The sequence below is a fragment of the Pelodiscus sinensis genome, chromosome 1 (assembly GCF_049634645.1).
Source record: "Pelodiscus sinensis isolate JC-2024 chromosome 1, ASM4963464v1, whole genome shotgun sequence".
Taxonomy (NCBI): Eukaryota; Metazoa; Chordata; order Testudines; family Trionychidae; genus Pelodiscus; species Pelodiscus sinensis.
In genome coordinates, this window is record NC_134711.1 from 122338629 (window position 1) to 122349577 (window position 10949).

The 10949-nt window shown below is 44.8% G+C and overlaps 1 protein-coding gene across 1 annotated transcript in view; it reads right to left on the reverse strand.

Moving 5' to 3' along the window:
- The window catches only part of SHISAL1 (shisa like 1), a 312707-nt gene extending 302350 nt beyond the window's left edge, over nucleotides 1–10357 (reverse strand). The window contains exon 1 of the mRNA XM_075899698.1: nucleotides 10078–10357. The gene's annotated coding sequence lies outside the window, so the exon portion shown is untranslated. The remainder of the gene's footprint in view (nucleotides 1–10077) is intronic.
- Between the last annotated feature and the right edge of the window lie 592 nt (nucleotides 10358–10949).

The window sequence follows — 10949 nt, forward strand, 5'->3', positions numbered from 1 at the left end:
CCAGCACAACACGTTTTCCCGTACAGTCAGAGTTTTCCTATTCTCTGAAATGGCCTACTGCTCCAACATCCTTTCAAGATACGTAAAAAGAATCCTGCTGTATTTAAATTGTGTCGTTGACCGCAAATACAGATGACCATTCTGAATGCTAAGTGTGCCCTCGTCTACACTGGGGAGTTATTTTGAAATAACTCCCCTTACTGGAAATAAAAAATGGAGCATCCACACTACAAAGCACATTATTTTGAAATAAGGGGCTGGTTGTTTTGAAATAACTCCGGCTTTCCACAAGAAATAATGCTTTTTTCAAAACTTATTTCGAAATAGCATGAGTGTGAATGCTCATCTGCTGTTATTTTGAAATAACTGGCCTCCAGAGGACTCTCACAGCTACACTTGTGGCCACTCTGGCCATACCTGACGTCTCCACTGCTCCCCTTCTCCTGCGGAGCCTTTGAAGCAACAGGCTGCAGGAAAAGGGCTTGTGGCATGTGCAGACCTCTGCCATCCCTGTGCCACACTGCAGAAGCACAGAAGCCATGGATGACCCCTCAGCACTCCCTTTAAGTCCCCCATGGCTACCAGCACTCCTGCAGAACCCTTGGCTGTTCCTGGCCAGGGATGTACAAGAGCACCGGACTGGACTGGTGTGGAGATCCTGGATCCCATTGAGGTCTGGGATGAGGAGACAAACCTCCAGGACCTCTGCAGCAGAAGGTGCAACATGGATGTCTGCAGCTGGCTGGACAACAGCCTGGCCAAGAAGTGACACATGGACCCTTGACCAGGTCCACATGAAAATTGAAGAGTTCAGGCAGGCCTACAAGGCAGCTAGGAAGCAGAGAGGACACTCTGGGGTGGCACTGACCATGTGCCACTACTACAGCCAACTCAATGCCATCCTGGGAGGAGGGCCAGTCACCTCCCCCACCCCCCACCTTGTCATCGCTGAGTCCAGCCAGGACATACCCAACATCAGCCTCTACAAGGGTGGGGTTGTGGAGGAGGACAACAACAAAGAACAGGAAGAGCAGGCCACCTAGTCAACTATGCCAGCAAGCCAAGAGATGCCATCAGGAACCTTTCTCCCCCACCCCACACGCACACAGGCATCGGATGAACCCGGGGAAGGCACTTCAGGTGAGTTCTATAAATTTTCCCATACACTCATGGATGCGAGAAGCTGCACCCTCCTCGCTCGGCCTACTCAGCTTGGGGATCACACAACAGCCTGTGCACATGGAGCGCCAGTCCGGAGCACTCAGCCCCATGCTGCTCTCACACAGGAATCCTTCAGTCCTTCTCACAAGGTTGCTGCAGAGGCCTGCCTTTCTCTGAACACAGTGGTGTGCTCCTTCCCACGACGAGCCACCACTAAGGAGGCTGGGGTCGTGGAAACACAAGCAGCGCCACACACAGTACAGGGTCATGCCCACACTCAGTCAGCATCTGCTTCTGGTCAAGCACTGCAATGTAGAGGAGACCAATTCTCTGCACAGGAACCTGCTGGGGGGAGAAAGACAAGGGGACCTCAGTAGCACTCTCCCCAGAAAGCAGCCTCTGCTATCCATACACACCTCCTCCAACACCCTTCCCCCTCTCCTCCAGCGTGCAGAGGGGGAGAGAGATTCTCGCTCTGCAGGACACTGTCAATGCCAGATCCAGCATATGTAGGACACAGAAGGAGGCTGAGCTGCCCCATTCCCACTCCCACCCACAGGTGCCTAGCTGGCACCTTCCCATGCCTTCTTGTCCCTGAGATGCGGGTGTACAATGCTCCCCTGGGACATTTGTACCCCTGAAGGAAAGTGCCTACTACGTAGGCAACAGATGACCTTGCTCGAAGCACATCACCATCATCTGAACTGAGACCTTCAGTATGGGCGCAGAGATTAGGGATCAGCTTCATGCACAGTGTCTCCTGGTATGACTGCCCTTGTAATTTTTTTTTCCCCACAGCTGAGACAGCCCCAAGCCTGCCACATCCACCACCTCCCTTGCCATCTTCCCAACTCTGCAGGATCCACCAGAGAAAGAGAACAAAGACCTGCTATGAGACCAAATGGACTGCCTCCACTCCCTCGTCGAGGGTCTTGACAATGAGTGCCAGGAGCAGGCCATTGACTAGGAACAGCACCGGGCTGACTGGGAGCAGCAGAAGGCCTCCTGGGACCAACTGTCATGCCAGCAGGAGGCCATGTGCTCCTTCCTCACTTATCTGAGGGAGCACATGGCTTCATGCATAGAGGAGGCCACCGGCCACCTCCCCGCCCCCACCCTAACCCTTTGGCTTCTCCTCCTAGGCCACCAGGGCCCCTGAACATGAAGCAGTGGGACTCCAAGGACAGCAGAAGTCTCCAGAGCTGAGTGAGGCAGGTGCCACTCACAGCCCCCTCCCTGAATCCTCTCCCACTTGCTCCCCCATTCCAGGTTCTTTCCATAGTCCCTCCTCTTTTGAAAACCCCCCAAATAAACAGAGTGTTTGTTTAAAAAAAAAAAAAAAGAGTATTTTTATTTGCTCTGCAGGGGAGAGGAGAAGGTAGGAAGGGAGGGCAGGGAAAGGGAGGAGTAGGGGAGAAAAGCCACATGGGGCAATGCAGGGACCTCTTGTGGAGAAGCCTGGGGGAAGAGTCTCACAGCTGGCCTTGGCTGAAGCTCTTCCTCAAGGCCTCCCAGATGAGCACAGCCCCCTGATGTGCTCTCCGTATGGCGCTGGTGTCCGGCTACTCAAACCCTGGCCAGCCTCTAAGCCTCTGCCCCCCACCCTGGCAGAAAAGTCTCCCCCTTGGTCTTGCAAGGGTTGTGGAGCAAAAAACAAGCCGCCACCACAAAGGGGATGTTTTGCTCCCTGAGTTCCAGGTGGGTGAGGAAACTGCTGAACCTCCCCTTCAAGCAGCTGAATGCACACTCCACCATCATATGGCATCTGCTGAACCTGACACTGAAGTTCCCTTTGGTGGGGTCCAGGCTGCCCATGTAGGGCTTCATCAGCCAGGGAAGCAAGGGGCAGGCTGCATCACACAGGATGCTGTGATGGCGCGTTGGGGGTTCCCCGTCTCCTGCACCCCGAAATGGCACAAACAAACTGCACCAGCCAGTGGAATTGAGGGTGGTTTATTGCTCCTCCAGCACAGCGCAGCACAGATGTAATCTGGTTACAGGAACTGGGGCTAAGAGGCCGCAGTGTTCCCCCTTGAGATAGGGGAGTCCCAGCCCCCTCCCCAGCTCCTTATTCTCTGCCTTCCAGCCAGGAACTAACTAACCCTCTACCAGCCCTGCCCCCCAGCCAGGGCAGCATTCCACCTTCCTTTGTTCCTCTCCATGGGGGGTGTCTGGCCACTGGTTCAACAAGTTTGGCATTACCCTTGCCTAGTGAGGCTTTCCCTGCTGGGTCTTGCTCCAGACAGCAGGGGTCACCACAGCCCAGCAAGTACCCCCACTACGTCACAGATGCACATGGGCAAGTCTACTTCCCCAACCCTGATGGTGCAGTTGGGGAAAAAAGTGCCAGCATGCATTTTCTGGAACAGGCAGAATTTCCAGAATATGTAAGCATCATGCACTTTTCTTGACTACCCGACGTTGATATTCGTGAACTGCCCCTTATGGTCCATCAGGGCATGCAGCACCATTGAAAAGTACCCCTACCTTGAAAAGTACGAGGCTTGGTGATCAAGGGTCAGGATGGGGATGTGAGTGCCATCTATGGACACCCCACACCCACACAGCCGGGGAAGCACTTGGTGGCAAAGCCACTGATGATGTTGCCAAAAGTGACGACCCTCTGCAGTAGCATGTTGTTGATGGCCTTGGCTACCTGCAGGAACACAGCTCCAAATGTGGATTACTCCACGCCAAACTGGTTCCTGATGGTGCAGTAGCTGTCCGGCATGGTGAGCTTCCACAGGGCAATGGTGATGTGCTTCTGCATGGGGATGGCGGATCGCAGATGGGTGTCCTGTCACCTAAGGGCAGGGGCGAGCCACTCGCAGAACTCCAGGAAATCGGCCTTCTGCATGCGGGAGTTATAGAGCCACTGCTGATCATCCCCTCCCCGCAGGATGACACGGTCCCACCAGTCGGAACTGGTCTCCCTCCAGTTGGGGCTGGTCATCGTCCTGCCAGTGCAGTACGTGATCAGTTGGAATGAACTGCACAATGAGGCACAGCGTGAGGCCCGAGAGCTTAGCTCTGTGAGTGCTGTGGCCTCTGCAAGGGCAACCAGAGCGCACCGCATTTGTTTCGTGTCCCACGTGGAGGTAGGCAGAGTAGGAATGGAGTGTGAGAAGCAGCCGTAGAAAGGAGTCTCTGAAAGTATGTGTCTCATCTTGCCTGACCAAGCAGCCAGGCAAGTGTCCGCCCTCTTGGTGCCCTTCTCAGAGTGCTTCCGGAGAGTGTGGAGGGGTCTAAGTCTGATGTAGACTCCAATCAGTGTGGACATGCTATTTCAATGCTGCCTTCTAGTGTGGATGCGCTATTTCAATTTTGTTATTTCGGGAGTTATTATTTTGATTTTCCTTATTTCAAAATTATCTCCTAGGATAGACATGCCCTATCAGAGCTATCAACCTGGCAAAGCCTGAACAAATGATACTGTCCATTAAAAATGCATGATTGAGACCCAGGATAAGGGAGCCAACATTTGTGTATGATTTGTTTTCTTAAGCTGTTTTAAATTTGACATTGCCTCAGTTTCAAGATATTAGGGTAAATAATTTGGAAGAAAAAAAAAAGGTGAAATGATCTGTATGTGAGATAAATATGGCTCTTTTGATAGGGTACAATTGTTTGAGAGAATTATGGCATTTGGGAACCCCCTACTCTTAACAGAGTTTTAAGGAACTCAGTGACCCTTACCAACATTAACTACACTTGTCTGAGATCTCTTCAGCTATTGTTTGTATGTACCAAAATACTAATAAAGGTCTAATGACTTTTCCAGAGAACTACACCCTATGCTTCTATCCGGGGGTGGGGGAAGAGGACAGCTTTGTTCACAAATATTCTATTTTCTTGCTTTTAGACAGGCACAATTCATTTACAGTTGTCCTCTTTCTTGCATCATTGCTGATGGTAGCTGTAGAAACGTCTTGCCTTATAAAGTAGAACTTTATCAAAGGATTTTGGAAAATCTGGATTAAGTGTGTTGTGTGCACCACTGTTGCCAGTTTTACCTGCCAATCAGCCAAGAAAATTAGTTGGGAAAGGATATTCTTTTATCTGGTCTCCGTACATCTCGCTCTCCCCATCTTCGTGTGCCTTGTCGGGGTGGGGCAGCTTGCGTGTTCTTATGATCCCACAAGCTATGCCAGTGGTGCTCCTGGGAGGTTCAACCAAGCCAGAAAGGTCAAGGGGAGAGAAGGCAGACTAAGCATGCACACTGGTCCTCCAGGATTGGGGGGCTGGCTCAGGGCTAACAACCCTGACATAGAAAAAGCTTTTGTTATGGAAACAGCAACAAAGAATTCCTCTCAACTGTGTGAGACAGCCTTCCAGAGTAGAGGCTGGCCAGGACCTTTGTTGCTGCCCTATACACCAGTGAGCGTGAAGGACGATGATGATGATGTACATCTAGCCAGTACTCTGATTTTTTTAAGTCAATTTTCTTTATTCTATGTATTCATGTGTGTATTTCTGAGTGTTTTAGTCAGGTATACAGGTACCATGGTTCTAAATCATGTAATGGTATATTTGTTAAGCTGCATTACACCATTTACACAAGTTACACTTCACCCGAGCCACTAACAGACTGCACAGAACACCCCCCCCCCCACACACACACACACAGACCCCTCACTGGTTTGAAAAGTCTTAGATACATTCACTTTCTTCATTTGTTTCTCTTGGCCTTTAAACAAAGAGGTGAGGGAAATTAAAAAATTGGCCACATGTTTGGGATGTATTACTTGTATGTAGAACCGCTGCAGAAGGATTAACCCAATTTAAAAATACAAAACCAAACATTAATTTCAATAGTTTCAATTAGGAGTAGCCGAATTAGTCTGTAACAGGAAAAACTTAAAAAACAACAAATAGACCAGTAGCACCTTAAAGACTAACAAAACATGTTGATGGTATCGTGAGCTTTCGTGGGCACATAACTAGTAGGGCATTCAAAGCTTATGTCTGAACACTTTAATTTTCTAAACTGAAAGGAAACAATGTGTAATATTTTTTCTGATTTTTTAAAATTCTCAAAAGCATTCCCATTAAAGTTCCGATAGACAGTGTGTACATGCCTATATGTGCCCAAGGCAATTTCCAGAAGAACTAGAAATAGGGATGGTCAATTTTCTCTGAAATTTGATTTTTCAAAGTTTTCTTTAATCAAAATGGTGATTTGACTATAAAAGTCACTTTCTGCAAAATATGCCATTTTTAAAGTAATCTGTTCCAATAAGTTAAGAATGACTAGTCTTTGTATTACCACTGCGCCTAGGACCCCTAGTCATAAACTTCCACTGAACTAGACAATGGACAAACACAAAAGAAAAAGACAATCCCTGCCCCCAAAGGGTTTACAGTTTAGTTTCCCTAAATTTTGGCAAAGGGATAGATATATGCTACAGAAGAGCAAACCAACTCAGACAAAAAAAGAAGAAACCCTCTCTCAGCTTCACCTGAAAATTTAAACACACTTAATTTAAACACATTCCTTCCCCATATGTAAAGAAAATAATTTGCTCATGCTTTAGATGGGAAATAGGAAATGAGAAGTTTATTATTTTTTGAAAGATGATTCAGGATGCTGCCTTGTGGAGTTCCCTATTATATACAAGAACTAAATATGACAGTAAGAGTTCAGATTAGCAGCGGATATTTCTAAATAAATGTTAAACACATTTACACAAGCTATTAATGTGTACAACTTATTCAGGGCAAAAAAAAAAAAAAAAAATCTGTACAGGGAAATCCAAATTTTAAGCATTTCAAGGCCCCTGGTTATATTATTCTCAATTTCAATTAACTGTGCAAAAGTTACTTTCTTCATTTCTCTTCTTTTTTTGCTCTTACAGTACATGGGGAATTTCCACTAATTCCTGCTAATGCAAAGTTTGGTGCATGAGGAAGATAAATAATCATCTGAAATAATGCTCAGTAGAGTAATTTTTTGTTCTATGGAGGATTCGTCTAACAAGACATATATTTGTATTAGTATATACCTTTCATTTTTTGTACTTATCTAATTTTGCCTCAAATATACATAGTGATGGTACCATCATTTTGTTCAGTGACATTTTCTCCTCTCTAGTTGTTCTTTTAAGGGGAAAGCTCTTCTTGTATCAAAAGTACCATTTAAACTTTACTTCCTAGGTCTTAACTGTTTCACCACTAATGTCTATTGTAAACAAACCTCTCTGCTTCCTTGACAGTAGTGCTTTTTATTGTGATTTTATTGCGTTGATTTAGTCCTCAACTGAAGTATTGTGTCCAATTCTGGGTGCCACATTTCAGGAACGATGTGGAGAAACTGGAAAGGGTCCAGAAAACAAAAATGATGAAAGGTCTAGAAAACATGAACTCTGGGGGAAGACTAAAATAATTGGTTTTGTTTAGCTTGGAAAAGAGAAGTCTGAGAAGGGACATGATAGCATCATTCAAGTACCTAAAAGGGTATTACAAGGAGGAGGAAGAAAAATTATTCTCCTTTACATCTCATGACAGGACAAGAAGCAACGGGATTAAAGATGGTTAAGCACTGGAATAAATTGCCTATGGAGTTTGTAGAAGTTCCATCATTGGAGATATTTAAGTCAGACAGACAGCTGTCAGGGATGATCCATTCTAGATGGTTCTTGGTCCTGCCACAAGGGCAGAGGACTAGACTTGCTGACCTCGATATCTCTTCCTGTTCTAGTAATCTATGATTGCAGTATCACTTACTTGACTGTATTTCACATCAATAAAATAAAAACTCCCAACTTTTTTTACTATACAAATTAAGCTGCCAAGTTCTTTCCTCGTAAGTCATCCTCTAGTCTCTATCATCTGACCTAACAAAATGCCTACCTAATAACTAAGGACTGTGCATATAGGCACTTTTCCCTCTCAGTCCTTATGTACATACTGATGACTGGAGGGTGAAGTTTTCTAGTCAACAGTCTCTGATTAGAGATGGCTGCCTCCAATAGCAGTCAGAGTGTGACTGTGTTGGCTTCCTGAGCACAAAGCAAAGCTTATCTTATTGGGCAAGGCTTTGCTGAATACAGCCACCGTCATTCTTTCCCAGTCTGTTTTTTTTAATTTCCTCATCATCTTTCTGGTTTACAAGAGGATATATTTTTAATCTGTTACATTCCCAGATGTCTTAGCAATGGATACCGTATAAGTCACCAAGTAAATCAGTCAGATAAATAAATCACATTTCCCTGCCCCACTCTGAATTCTCATTATTTCTGCTGACATAGATGGAGAGCCAGGTCTGTGTCTGCCTGTAGTGTCTGATAGCTGTCCTGGCTTGGAAAGCTGGGATGCTATTCAGAATGGCACACAAGTCTGCTCACTAGCTGCTCGGTTATGAATGAAAAACTCTTCCAAGCACACTGAACTGTTCCACTGGCTGAATTCTCTGTATAACAGGCATCATGTACATTTTAGATCATCAATGTCTAGTTACCTTAAAAGTTAGCCTCATACTAGGAGAAAGTATGATTTAATTATACTTATATAATATATATTTATATATGTAATATATACTATATATTTCATTATATTATTTAAAAAACGGCACAAATGCCCACAAAGCACTCAAAAGTCAGGAAATGCAAAGGCTTATGTCACCCTGGCAACCATCACTCTGCACCCTTCCCCCACGATTATGAATTTCAATATAGTTTTTACTGACAGGATTACAAACTATTCCTCAAATAATACCATAATTTCTTCTTTACTACCCTCATATGTGAGTAGTGTCTTGATTCCCCTTCTTAACATTGCCGCAAGCTGCCAATATGTGAAATACGCCCACCCAGTTAGCAGGCTTTGATCCTGCTGGGAAAGTGTTGTGGATTCTGCTGATCTACTTGGTATATCTACACTGCGATAAAAGATCCCTGGGATGGCAGCAGGTGGCCTGGTTCACCTGAGTGGGACTTAAACGATTTGGTATGGGGCTATACAACTGAAGTGCGTAGATTGGCTGTGGACTGTAGCCCAAACTCTGAGACCTCACTGCAATTATTAGTCTTGCGGCTCAGGCTCCTTGGTACCACAGACTTTTTTTTTAATTGCATTGTAGATGTACACACCAAGACAAGTGATTTGTTCCTGTATTTACATGGAGACAGGATGAAGCTTCTCCTGACAGGGAGAGTGTATGCATGCTCTAAAATAAATGAAATCTCTCTTGGTGGGCCATGAAACACTTGTCATTCAGCATCTGGGGCCTAATCCTGCTAAGCTCCCATTGTTTGCAGCACCTGCAAACATCATTTGAACTAAAGAGCCTGTGTTTTTGGTGCTGGTTCTATTCCCGCTCATTATCTCCTCTGGGGGTGGGGCATCACATTCACTGATCAAACACAATATTGACCCAGAGGTAATAAATCAAAGAAAATAGAACTTCCAAAAAGAGAAATGGAGAGCTTCAGAGCTGGGTTGTAGAATCATAGACATTAGCAATGGAAGTACTCTTCCAAGTCATCTAAAATCCATCCTCTTGCTTTGCAGCATTGTTCCCTACAGCACATTTTCTAGGCTATTTGTAAATATCATATATAGCTGATATTTCCCTGTGGAAATAGATCCTATGCATCCATTACTGAATTAGGTATAAAATATTAATATTGCATTAAAGTCTCAGTTGGATCAGATATCTAATCTTTCATTATTACTTTCTAAAAACCAGTATCTACAGGGTACTGCCAAACTCTTCCTGTTTACTGCTAGCAGTAATTACAGATTAATCAACATTATTGCCAGTCAATAGTCTCAGACTGATGAGTTGTCTAGAATTAGGAACCCCATTCTCTCCCCACCTTTAGAACCCTGATAGAGGTTCTTTTCCATTTCTGTCCTCAGAATCTTGTGGGATGTGTGGGTGTAAATGCGATTTAGGCTCAGGGAAGTGGAACTTACCTTTCATTCCTGTTCTTTCTTCTTCTGATTGCTGCAGCATTCTGACTTTGTGTTCTTGAACTCAGAACAGAGATCAAATATTTCCCCCTTTTGTTTTCTTTCCCAACTACATTCTTTAGCCTATTAAACCAGCTTAGAGAACTATGAAGGCTTCAGATTGATTAGGAAGTCTTTTCCAGAGAAAGCCACCCAACATCTCCAAATGAAAAGGGAAAAGTAAGTTGTCTACTTTGGCATTTTCTCCCTAAAGCTAGAGCTTGTTTGTCTGAGAAAAGAGCACTAACTTCCTTCCTTCTAGAGTACACACAGATTCTAAATTTACAAAGCAGAGCAATGCACCTGGGACTAATTGAAAGGCACACAGCTGAATAATCAGCAATCACAAGGAAGCTGAAGCCAAAAGATTCATTTGTCTAGTACTGTCTGAAGACAGGAAAAGAAGGGCTCTGACACAGTATCTATGATAGCAGTAGACAAAAAGCCATTTGAAGGACTAAAGCCTTCTGTGGGGACCAAAGATCTTTATTTATACCTAGCTCCCAGGTAATGGCTAGGTATGATTACATTTTTTCTTTAGAAGGAGGAAGGAAACTATCCGAAGTGAAACTGTAGGTTGGTAGAGTTCCCTGTTTGCTTGTTTGTTGGTTGGGGGGCAGGGTTAATTACGGTTCTGAAGGGTGAACACTTTGAACAATAACCCTTTAGCATAGTGGCTCACAAATTTTTTTGGCCTATGTCATACCCCTCTCACAGACCTTTCCATGGATACATCAGGCAAGTTACAAAATACATGGTTATCACTTCCAAGTATTAGACTAACATACAGATAAATATTAATTAAAATTTTTCATTGTATAAAATGCTCTTGATGT